The 12,128-nt window shown below is 41.3% G+C and overlaps 1 pseudogene; it reads left to right on the top strand.

The window, feature by feature from the left end:
• Window positions 1-6,303: 6,303 nt before the first annotated feature.
• LOC104865445 lies at window positions 6,304-11,329 on the top strand (annotated as a pseudogene).
• Window positions 11,330-12,128: the final 799 nt, after the last annotated feature.

Here is a 12,128-nt window from a genome sequence, read left to right on the forward strand (position 1 = left end):
ATGAACAACTTGCAGCATTTCATGATTATTGTAGCTTTAGGGAGTATATGACAAAAATGCATTCAAATATAAAATATACTCTCTGGTAGATTCAAAGACATACTATACTTTCAATTTAGAAATTTATCCTGGAACTCAGCCACCAGGACTTTAATCACACAATAAGGTGAATAATATTACAAACAGACTTATTACCCCATCTCCCCAACTAATTGCAATGTGACATTAGACATTTGGTTTACCAATTTCCTATTGACATCTCATTCTCTAGCAGAGCAAAAATTAACAAATATAGGAAATGTACACAAGAACAAGCAAAAATTCCCAATGAAATGATGCAATTTCAAAACAGAGAATTGTATTTTACAATCTTTGGATTTCAAAAAGGCATGACATTGACCTCATACATAGAAAGAAAGTCAATATGGTATTGCTGATGTCAACATTGCATCATGATGGCAAGATTAACAGAGAAACCTTGACAAAACTGAGCCAGAAATGATAACTTTTTACAACAAAACCATAGACAGAGTAGATGTTGTTGCAACAATTGTGATGTCACTTGAAATACAAAGCATTGTCCAATAGTTGTGTTTTACTCCATCCTAAACATGTTTCGCAGCTGACAAAGAAAATAACAAGTGCAAAATATCGTGGAGAAATTTTCTTAGAGTATTGGGACTGGAACTGATAAGAGATCATTTATAAAAGAAGAAGAACAAAATGTCTCTGACCAAGGAACTACACAAAAAAGTTCTGGAGCACACTGGTGAGCTGACAGGTGAATATGGCGGTGCAAGGTCACAAAGACCTACTACAATGAAAAAAACAAAAAGGTGTCAACTGTGCCCTAAAAAAAAGGACAGAAAAGTAAAACATGTGCTATCAGTGTGATATTTGTCCTGTGCGATGGCCATGACAATTAAAGCAAAGATTATTTCTGTGGTAGACTTTTGTTCATATTTTCACTGTAGTTCACATAGATATTTATTTCTGATGTTATCTTTCAGGTTTTGTAAATAGCTGATGTGAAATGTTGATGTCTATTATAAACACCCATTACATATTTGATATTTTATTTTATTGTATTTTATGTTCCTGCTAAGTGCACATTGTACAATACGTAAGAAGCTCTTGACAAAAGAGGAAGATGAGAGAGATGACTAGAATGGCTTACCACACAGGAAGGGAATCTAAGCACATGTGCTGTCAGTGTAAGTGAGACGTTTGTATGGAATATGTTGTCATGTGTGAAGACTGCCTGCGGTGTGACAGTTGAAGGAAAGTTTACTTTTGTTCTAGAGTTCTACTGGTATTTTCATTGTAGTTCATATAGGAATTTCTTTCTGGTGTTATTTTTTAGATTTTATAAGCAAATACTTGATGTTGAAAATGTTGATTTTATTCCAAATGAGCAATAAATATTAAGAATGTAACACTTTATTTTATTGATATTTTACATTCCTGTTAATTTTACCTTCCCTATATCTAGTACATAGAAAATTCTAGGCAGGAATAAAACCTTAGCCATACACAGAGGAGATGCTGTATACTTTGATCTATATCTAATGTATATCTACATCTACCATAATCAAATATGTTTTTAACTAACTCTTAATTTAGGGGCAGCACAGATAGTTGAGCAGACTGAGAACATCACAGTTTTAGGGACAACATTAATGTTGCAGTGCTAGTAGCACACTAGCATTACCAACAGTGCATTACCTGGACAAACATACCTGTATTCTCTGATTCAGTTCCTGTGCCCACAAGTGCTATCTTTGGGCTTCCTTCACATCTACATGGGACTCAATAAATCTTCACATCCTCTTAAGTATTCCACTCACATGAAGTCAATAGTATCCCATGTACACTTCACCAGCAACTTTACAAAAGAGACAGCAGAGGGAGATTATATCACACATTTTCACTAAACATTTTAAAAATTAACCATTTGACATTTCTCTTGTCCTCAAGACACTCTTTACCTTCACCTTCACCTAGTGTGGCATTTTCTTCTGTTCTTCTTCGTCACATTGAATTTCTTTCTTTTAAAAATTCTGATTTCTTTGAACCACTATAATAATGTATAAAAATGGAATTAGATATTCTGAAGCCACCAAAGAGACTTTATTACATCAGGGAAGAATAGCTAGTGTTTGAAGGTTTTAGAGATAAAGTAGGGATGCCACTAGAAAGAAACATAGAAGCATATGTCAATAAAATTAAAGTAGATATACTTATCAGTTGGCTCAAATTACACAGTGTTATGATGTCTATACAGTGCATTGTACAGTTTTTGTGCTGAATGGATAAAGGGTGGTGTCCTGCCTGTTTAAAACTTTCAGCAGTGCATAAGAGCTCACAGCAGCCTATGTGTGCCCTGAACATTTCTAGCAAGAAAACAAGGGGCTGGGCTTGCAAGAACCCTTCATAGGGCAGAAGAGAGGGCTGTCCTCCTGACTGAACTATGGGCAGAGACCCTCAAGGCTGACCTTCAGGCAAGTGCCAGTTTGTATCCGATGTCAAATCTGGGATTGTTGATGAGGCAGATCAGTGAATGGCCGGGTGGATGTAGGCAGGAAATAGTCTTTTGGACCTCCTGCTTCTCAGGCAGCTGCTTTTAAACCTTGGTGACACACTGGGAGGGCCAAGCCCCAGGGTAGGGAGAGTCCCTTTCACTCCTGAAGTAGACACAGCAACCTAGCAAAAGTGGAAACACTCTTCAGCTTTGAACCCTAGAGGATCAGAGGACTATTGTATGCAGCCATCTTGGTCAAATCCTGGAGATCTGTGCAGAAGGCAAGGTTGTCACTGGTTTACCACCTACCGTATCATGTTGGACACCTGTTCCTCTGTCAAAATTACTTGAGTTCAAAATTGAAATGGCTTTCAAAACCTATCATCTGGGGCTGGTGAAGCCTTGCACTGGTAATTAGCAGGGATATTATGTGAGGCATTTCAGTCACCCACTGATTAACCCGAAATCAGGGATTCCTCTCTTGTTTCTTTTAACTGAGTTCTCTTCACAAGTGACCATGTGCAGTGGGCAGCAGAGGCTCTGTAAACTGTCTCAAGAAGGGAACAGCTGTAGATGAGAAGACAAGTGGCCTGGCTTTCCAGCCCTCTAGTGCTAAACTCAGAGCTGCAGAGCAGAGTCAGACAGGTGAAAGGGTGAATTTCTGGCGGCGGTGGAAACCAGTACTTCCTTCCAAACATGTTGGCTGTACACTTAGAGTGCATTCTTTATTGCCCTGTGCTCTGTTCTTTGACTCTCTAATTTGCATTTCTCTTTCCAGCTCTGTGGGTCTCTGAAGAGCTTTTTTCTCCTCAATATTGCATAAAAAACAGCCAAAGTGATAATGCTAATATTTATAAATAGCAGAAAATAATTTTTATGATTGCATAAGTAATGCCAGTTCCCTGTAAAACATTTAGAAGGTTGAAAGAACATGTCAGAAGATGCCCATATGTGTCCATTGCCTTGGAATAAATCAATTGGGTCTTTTCTCTTGTGGAATTTGTGTGTAAGGTGTGACTGTAAGTGAGACAGGAGGTTGAGACTCATAGAAAGACACAGAGCTGCAGAAAGAAACATGATGTGGGCAGAACACCTGAAGAAGGATTAATAGCTCTCACAGCTGGAGAAATTGAGATCTTTTGCCCTATAACTGCAGTCAGTGTGAAGAACAGCAGGGCCAGCATATCATGAGCTTGCACAGAATCTCAGGCCAGTCCCACACTTAAGGAATCAGAATCTGCTCTTAGCTAGGTCACCAGGTGACTTGCACACTGAAGTCTGGGAATCACCGCTCTAGATCACATGGAGGCCACATTTGCTTCAGATTTCCAGAAACTATTCCTCTGCCCTTGTGCAGCTGGAAGGTGTGTTGTGTCTTCCTGTACATCAGTGAGTCACAGCCCAAGTTCAAGACATTAATCAGGGAAGAATAGCTAGTGTTGGAAAGTTTTCAGAGATAAAGTAGGAATGCCGCTAGAAAGCTGGGATTCAAATAGCAGTGTAACGTCTTCAGCCATCCAGGTAACTATATTGTATTTCTAGTTCTTCAATCCAAGACTATGCTGAATTTTATCATTCATTTCAGTTTTCTATTATGCATCTAGTAAATTTTCATCATTCTTTTCCTATGGACGCTACATATTTTTATAATTTTTAAAAATTATTTGTTCATTTTTACAAAGCTGTTTTTTTTTTTCCATACTGGAAATCGAACTCAGGACATTTTGCTTGCAAGGCAGGTGTGGTGCCTCAACCCACAAAGCAGCTTTTAATATTAGTTTGAGGTGTTCTTTCTACTTTGCACTATCTGGGACTAAACTTACTGTATAGATTTTGTGTTACCATAAGTAATTTATTTGTTCTGTCTGTGTTTGATCACTGGACTTTTTCATTGAGGGAAATCATAAGAGTAAAATCCCAGAGAAATTACAGAAAACAGGTAGACAGTGACTTGAAACCTCTGAAGTTCCCTTCAGGTGGAAGGCTCAAGGCTTAGGCAAATTTTCTACCAAAACTTTGCAGGTCACATTTAATCTTTTTTTTTTTTTTGGTACCGGGGATTGAGCTCGGGTCCTTGTGCTTGTGAGGCAGGCGGTGGAACAACTGAGCTAAATCCCTGGCCCTGCCAGTCACTTTTAGATGAGTTGCGACACAAAAACAATGATAGTAGCCACTGGCTTCTAAATTCTGTTGCTTGTTAGACTTTTCTTGGAGCTTATAAAAATCTTGTGTCCTGTGCAGCTTGTAAACATGATTATTTGGACCTTGAAAAACATCTCAAGGAAGTGTTTTGAGTAGCACTTTGGTTTTCTTCTTTCTCTCTTCCATGAGTTTGTTTAGGAAGGAACTTTTTAAAACCTTAAACAAATCTATGATCGATAACAATCTTAGTAAAAAAGAATTGTGGGTATTATCACAAATACCTAGACCTAGTCTGTAGTAGATTGGGCAATCTGTATAGGAAAAAAAAAAAGTGAAAAATTTTGCTTGCTGAGGCTCCACACCCAGACAGTTCTGTTTTTAAGATGGAAAGCAGAAAGGTAGAAACAAAATATGCTGTCAAATGCTACCATGATATATGTGCCTGAAAATGAGATTGGGAAGGCTTTGCAAATTGGGTTTGGCACACAAATCCAATTTAACACAGACTGGCAGTAAATACATTTTCTACAGTTTTGCTGTCTTTACTGATCTGAACCATGATTATTTAACATTTAGTGTATGGGGACTAACAATCTGATTTATTTATTTGTATCCTGTTTTATTTCATACAAAATGTAAAGTGGACTCTATGGATAAGTGTGCCAAAGAAGAAAATTAAATTTTAGATAAAACAGCAAAGAAAGGAAGCCAAATGAAAAATAAGCGGAAAATGAGACAAAACAGGAGTCAAAAATCCACGCTACAGGTTCCTATCTGAAATATGAGCCATTCATTGCTAGGACACAAGAGAACCACTAATTGTACTGTAAGTTTTACTGTAGCAAAATAAAGTGTTCCAAAATAAAAACAAGTTTATTATTTCTTCCTTTTTTGGGGGGGAGTACTGGGGATGGACCTCGGGTCCTTGCACTGGCAAGGCAGGCGGCGGAACCACTGAGCTGAATCCCCGGCCCTATTATTTATTATTTCTGTAACTGAGACCAGAGAGACAACCTCCCAAGTGTCATCATAAAGAACTTGCAAAACACTGGGTGTAATGGCGCACACCTGTAATTCCAGCACTCGGGAGGCTGAGGCAGGAGGATCTCTGAGTTCCAGACCAGCCTAGGCTACATAGTGAGTTCCAGGTCAGTCTCAACTACATAGTGAGACCCTGTCTCCAAAAAATGAGAAACCAACCAACCAACAAACAAACAAACAAAACGAACTTGCAAAAAAAAAGAGAAAGAAAGAATGAATGAATGAATATGAAACACATCCTTAACATCAGTCCTTGAGCGTAGGTCAGGAAGAGCAGGCAGAACCCGGTTTTATTTTGTCCACTTGCCGAGACAGACTCCAACCTGGTACTTGTAGGGACAGGGCTCTGTGCACCTCAACAGGAAGCGCCCTACCCCACCTCCTGAGCTGACCCCAGCGAAGGCCTCAACTGTAGAACCACAGGCCTGTGTTGTTCCCGGCAGACTTCTGTGAGCATCAGGAGAAACGTAGGGAAGAGCGCTCGCGAAGTGACTGTGAGCTACTGCCTACTGCTTGGATTCAGAAACCCAGACTGGCAATTTTTCAAGGAAGAAAAGTCTGATGAGCCAAGGGGACTATAATTTCTGGGAGGGTAAGCGATGTTACTTTTTAAAAAATTCCTCTACGGAGACCTCACTCACAGGGCTATTTCTGTGCCTCAGTCTTTTCATCGGCAAAATAAAAGTAATGTTGTGGTTGACCTCTGTCACGTGACTGCTGTAAACATGAAACGAAACACTCTGTGTGAAGTGGCTTTGTCAGGGCTCGGCGCAGAGTGGGAGCTGCGACTGTTAGCACCGAGCAAGGCAGCCTGGGCTCTGGAGAGGTGTGGGCTGGTAACGCCGTCAGCTGGGGAGAAGTGAGCTTTTTGAAAAACCTAACAGCTGCTTCTCTCCTAACCCATACCTGAGAGCTGCTAGCTGCCTTTATTATCACACTTGCTGGACAAATCCTTGTCTTCCCACATGGATATATTATACTTAAGTTTTCCGGGTTAGTGAAATACTTATAATGAGATTTGAAATTTTAATTTCCCCATTCCTCTTTATTGTTTAGTGACAAAAGGGCAAGATGTCAAGGAAATGGGAGGGAAGGAAAGGAAGAAGGGCAGAAAGAAAAGACGACAAGGGGAGCAAAAGGCCTGGCCTAAAAATTTCAGGTAAATCTAGTCTGTAAGCTTCAAAACGCTGTCACAGGGCCTTAAAAATGTGAAAGGGTAGGGGAGATATGTCGGTGGCAGTCTTTGCCTAGCATGCATGAGCCCTGTATTCGATCCCCAGTGCTACAACAAACTAAAATAAAAATTTTAAAATGTGAAAGTGTCTAGCACTGAGTGGAAGAATAAATTTTAATTTTTCCCTCTCTGCTTTTCTAGATTTACCACATTTTCCAGGATAAGTGTACATTACTTTTATATAATGAAAAAAATGAAGTGCTTTTTAAATCAATAAAGTATGCCACCAAAAACCTTCAACTAAGATGTTCAGAAATAAAGGAATTCAAATGAATAATAATCAAATGTGAACAAGAAGAAAAAAACAGAATAAACTTCATGCTTATTCACTCAGAGACCGCCAAGAATTCCATGTGCATAAAATAACAATAAAAGGCATGGACATCAAGATAACTTCCTTGAGAGTTTTCTGAGTTCTCAACAGTTACAATTACCCCTAAAAGAGGACTAGGGGTAAAAAAAATGCAAATTTTGAGACATTACCTTCTACTCTAATACTCTGCGTGTGTTCAGTCCATGGCAGTTTCTGCTGTGGAGTCAGGGGCCAAGGGTCAGTGTCTTTACACAGAACCTCAGGTGCCCCACCCTGTGGCCTGACTCCAAGCACAGGCACTGTCCTTCTTACAGTGTCCCAAAAGGTCCTGCGGTGGTATCTTTCAGCACTCCCATCCTTGTGTTTTCGTCAGAACTGTGCTATGTCTATTTAATAAGATTCCCAGAACCTTTGAGTTTTCAAAGATAACTTACATCTTTTAACTTCTTTAAATCTAGTAGAGATCTACCAATTTGTGTGGGTCTTTTAAAAAAAATCAGTTTTAAAGGGAGGAGTATTGAAATATTTCTATCAGCTTCTGGGGAAGCATATTAAAATCTCCCACTTTTTGCCAGTCTCTTCCTGGCAAATTCCTTTGGCATTTTTTTTCTTTATGAATAGCTTTAAGGTAGACTGTGGAGCTGGGAGGAGACAGGAGAGAGGACCGAGGAAGGGAAAGTAAAAAGAATCAAGGTACAGTATGTATATGAACCAAATTCCCACTATGAACATATTGATTATATATGGCAATCATATACTAACAAAAATGGGAAAAATCAAGTAAAACAAGGTGCAAAGGTAAATGGTTTTCATATCTATGCTGCTTGGTACATATTTGTAGGAGCTTATTTGATTATTCCTATTAGGATATATTCTTATTGCTTGTCTCAATGCTGACATTTCACTTGGGGTGGGCACGGAGGACAAGCCCACGGCAGTGCAGGGAAGGCAAGAATGGAAGCAAGAGGACAGGGGATTTAACTCAGTGGTGCTGCCACCTGCTTCACAAGTACAAAGTCCTGGGTTTGATCCCGGTACCAAAAAGAAAAGTAGGAAGCAAGATCAGGAAAAGTGGCTGTATGAAGCATCACGTTACCACGCTGCTGGCCACCACTTCTCAGCTAACTCAGAAAGCACCGTTTTTTGCTGAACACCATCTGTTCCCCAGTCTCAGGGACCTATTCCACAATGGTTGCAGGAGGAAAATGGTGGCAAATTCATCTGCCTGGCTCGCTCTTCTCTCCCACCTAGCTTTGATTGAGTTTCCTCCTCACTGGGACCCCATTCCCAGTCGGTGTGGTGCCATCAGCCCTTCGGGGGCTCAGGGCCAGCTCCAAGCCCTAACATGTGGCTTGTCACCTGATCCAGGGTGCTGTAGCAGGCGGGCAGAAGCGGGGGCACAACCTGAGAACACAAGGAGACAGCTGAGAGAATCTGAGAAAGCAGACAGGGTCTGTATGGGGTATGGCCCTGTTAAACATATGGCCTCGCTTAGTGACGATGCCCTGAAGTCAATTCCGTCAAAACTGACAGCCCCATAGAAAGACTCCCAAACTAAAAATATCTATATCTGCAGTGCCCACTGGGAAAGGGAATATGATATAAGGACATGACTGCAGGTCTCATGAGATGCAGGGAGTTTCTGAAGGAAAAGATTCTGGATTTTAACAGACCTAAACTGTAATCTCTACCCTGCTCCTTAGGCTTTGTAAAGGTGAGCAAAACATTCAACTTTCTAGGCCTTAGTTTGCTGAGGAGAATAACAGTGCTTACCTCACAACTTGATACAAGATTAAAATGAAATCATTCTAAAGTAACCAATACCTTCGATTAATACTAAAGGTTATTTCCTTCTCAAGGGCTTAAATCCAGGAGTCTAAACAGGTAACTGCAAGAGCAGGTGTTATAGATGAAGTACGAGCGGAGAAACCGGAAGCACAGAGAAAGGAGAAGGCAGTTCTAGCCCAGGAAGCTTGGTGAAGGCTTCCAGGTCTACGGTAATGAAAAAGAGAATCCTTCCCTCTTCCTGATGTGTAGCTAGCCCTCAGCAAAAGCGTAAGTGCAAGTCTGGTCTTTGGCATGCTCCTTTCTTGGGGTTCCCTTCTCCTGCCTCCCGTTACCTCTGAACTCTGTACCTCTGCATGGCTTGCAGCCTGCCAGCCTGCATTCCCTGACGGGAGGAGTGGGCTGTTTTCCACCCTTCCAACACCTTGCCTTTGGAGGCACTGGATTTAGTAAAACAGCACTAATTCTAAGCATGCTTGGCCCTTTGACCTCCTGGTGTCTTGCATCTCTGCTTAACTGAAGCTTCTCTCACACATACAAATCTCAGATCAGACCCACAGTCCATGAGCTTATGGAGCTTGAGATGGCTCCTTGAGCTTTTCTGGATTGCCAGGGTTTTCCTTTCTCCAGGAGAGGCTTCTGCACAGCTCTACAAGAAGAGCTCCAGCCAGCTGAGAAACAGGTTGCTTTGGACCTAGTAGGTGGTACAGCTCCGAAATTGTTTGTTCTGGAACCAGAGATGACCTAGGACAGTGCTGATGAACCTATGGCACTTGTGTTATTGTGTTTAACTTTTAAGACAAAAGATGTTAATGTGTGAGTTGTTTTTTCTAAACGAAAACCTCAGTATTCAGGTTTAAACGCAGGGTGGATACCTTGCGGTAAATAAGTGGGTTTGGGGATACAGTTTGGGAACTTGTCTCTAAAAGTTCGCCATCAGTGACCTAGAGCCTCCATCCTGTCCCCTGCAGAATTTTCCATCATAAAACTTCTTCCCTAACCCTGTTCCTCTACCTGCATTTTCCTCTTCTTAGTATATGCTGTACATATTAAATACAACACCATCGGGAGCTGGGGTGCCGGCCACTCCGCCCTGGCCTGCGCTGCCCGGACTGGCTGGGAGAAACCGGCCGGCTAGGTGCGGAGGACTCAGACAGTGGGTGTGGGCGGCGACCCAGAGAGCAGTGGCCTCAGCGGGAGCAAGCAGCTGGGCTGCCGCTTCTGCCCTGCCTCCTCCCCTGTTCCGTGGAAGCTGGACAGACGTCCTGTGGTAGTACTAATGTCACCTAGGCAAGAGAGCCTGGAGCGGTGCCAGAGGGAAGGACGCAGAGGGGCTTGGCAGCTGATTGCAGCGTGTGATTCTGAGCTGGATCTTTTGCTTAAAAGCACATCCCAGGGAAACTTGGCCCCGGTAGGAGGGTGTGTTGGCTCACCTTTTACAACTTTACCTGTTCGAGAAGGAATGATGGCCAAATACTCTAACTTTTCCCAGGAGATTCATAACATAGCACTCCCTGAACTGCCAGTGTGCCGATAGAACAAAGTATCACTTTGCAAAGTTCTGTCATGACTCACCAGTTCCCAACATCAGGGGATTTGATTTGATCGGTCAACAAAGGATGATGTGCTACTTAAGAATTATTATTTTTTAAAAAAGAATTATTCTTTTACTGTAACAGGAAACACTCTATGTACCCAATATCCGTTGACCACCATTAACAGCAACAAGTGGAAAGCTATACTTGTCTCCCTGAGGAAGAAAAAGAACAAAGGGGAACATTTAATGTCGAAGTTCCTAAACTTCACAGAAAAACAAGCCATTGGTTTATGTGTGGGGCTCCACTGCCCTGGGGAGTAAATGTCAAAATCGATTTTCTGCGCATCGGACCTGGTACAGAAGTAATGGGAGTGTACGAGGTCCCACTGATGCTCACCTGAATGATAAATATGTTGTCAGGGGAGCAGACCTCAGTGAAACAGAGCTCAAGATAAAGCACCTTCTGGAAGAAGCTGGGGATCCTACTGGTACCGTGCTGCATTCCAACTCGGCGAGAGCAAGGAACAGCTTGAATTTGTTGTTCTGAGCTTTTTGGTGCCCCCAAAGCCTTTCTTGTAATAATTGTTGAAGCTATTGTTTTAGTGACTACTATTCTGCTTTGTGAAGTGTACACACAAAAGAAAAAGACACACCCAGACGATGGGAAAGAATTTTGAGCAGTTCGAGCAGTTGAAGTCAGATAGTAGAAACGCTATAGAAAATAGGGCTCCCAGGCAAAGAAAAAAAAATCCATGAGCCAATGAGTAGAAAAGATCACATCAAGCGTCATGGGAAGATGTACAGAGACTTTGTTTCAGCTTTGATGAGTATTTGAGTTTTTATTTTTTTAAAAGATGAAAAGTTTATGCAACATGCTTTGTAAATAGTACATGCTATCTCAGATCTAAAGGCATATTTTCATTTTGTCATTGTTTTATACTAAAGCAAGGTAGCTGTGAAATATGTTCTGTGAGTTGTGATCCAGAGTAATTAATTTTATCTTGGTCTTCAAGGGACATCAGCAAAACCAGTTGATAGCGGAAAAACACCAGCAAAATCAGTTAACGGTTCATAGAACAAGTGTCATTAAAGACCTGTTTGTAACAAAAGAATTCATTAGAAAGACAGTCTTTACCATTTGGCTTTAAAAAATAAAATAAAAATAAATACATCATCCTCATATCTGTTTTATGGCAAGAGAACAGCCAAGGACATATCACAGCTTTTAATTTCCTGTTTGAAAAATCCTATTATTCGTGCAAGAAACATGTGAAAATAAACTCCTCGTTTAATCAGATAAAGGGGAGGGGCTTATCAAACATTGCAGCATGCGTCTCCTTCAGTCAGTTGTTCCTTCTGTTCTCCAGTTAGCTGAGTGTCTCTCCTGTGAGTCCACTATGGATTATCCCCTCTGCTAGTGTTTTTCTCACCCTATAATTTCAAAGCGTGTGTTAGGAGGGAGTGAGAGGGCAAGTTGCACAAGCCAGTTTCTAAATGCTTCTCCTGTCCTGCCTCTTGAAGACAGTGTCAGATTTAGGGATGGAGAAAGGTGATG

This window comes from Fukomys damarensis, unplaced genomic scaffold (assembly GCF_012274545.1).
Source record: "Fukomys damarensis isolate Sample0158 unplaced genomic scaffold, DMR_v1.0_HiC HiC_scaffold_14, whole genome shotgun sequence".
Lineage (NCBI taxonomy): Eukaryota > Metazoa > Chordata > Mammalia > Rodentia > Bathyergidae > Fukomys > Fukomys damarensis.